Source organism: Trachymyrmex septentrionalis, unplaced genomic scaffold (genome assembly GCF_001594115.1).
Source record: "Trachymyrmex septentrionalis isolate Tsep2-gDNA-1 unplaced genomic scaffold, Tsep1.0 scaffold196, whole genome shotgun sequence".
Classification (NCBI taxonomy): Eukaryota; Metazoa; Arthropoda; class Insecta; order Hymenoptera; family Formicidae; genus Trachymyrmex; species Trachymyrmex septentrionalis.
Genome location: NW_017305135.1, coordinates 684,961 through 685,548, shown reverse-complemented (window position 1 = coordinate 685,548; position 588 = coordinate 684,961). Strand labels below are relative to the sequence as shown.

General features: G+C 21.3%; 1 long non-coding RNA gene across 1 annotated transcript in view; it reads right to left on the bottom strand.

Moving 5' to 3' along the window:
- LOC108747211 overlaps positions 1-588 on the bottom strand; it is a 4,518-nt gene that overhangs the window by 288 nt on the left and 3,642 nt on the right. The window contains exon 2 of the long non-coding RNA XR_001939224.1: positions 129-332. This is a non-coding gene — a long non-coding RNA (uncharacterized LOC108747211). The remainder of the gene's footprint in view (positions 1-128; positions 333-588) is intronic.

The window sequence follows — 588 nt, the reverse complement described above, 5'->3', positions numbered from 1 at the left end:
TAATAATAAATAATATTTTAAAAGTAAGAATTATAAAAATATAATTGTAAAATTGCATTAAAAATTTATAAATTTACTGTGAAAATTATATATACGGTGTAAATATAATTGTAAAATTTTTTTCTCACCACATCTTCCCTGAAGAAAAGTCTGCAAAATTATTTAAAAACTTGTCAGCAGTTATTAATCAGATGGATACCCGGTATACAGTGATGATGCAACGGCAGACGTACTCTATTAAAACAGCCTCGAGAAATCATTAAAGTCGCCCACTGTATTCTCCTTTCCCTCCCAACTCCTTCCTTTCTTTCACTCTTATTCTCTCATAATTACTGGAATATATTCAAATTTTCTTGTTTAGTTTTGTATAAACTTTTATATTATTACAAATAATATAACATAATAATTATTTTTATAGTAATGTATCAAATAATACGTAAAAAAAATATAGTAATATATATATCTTAACAAAATAAAATTATATAAGATAAGATTATATTATTATTTATATTATATTTTAATTATATAAGATAAGTATAGATTTTATATATATTAATATATAAGTATATATTTTATACATCTCTCTCT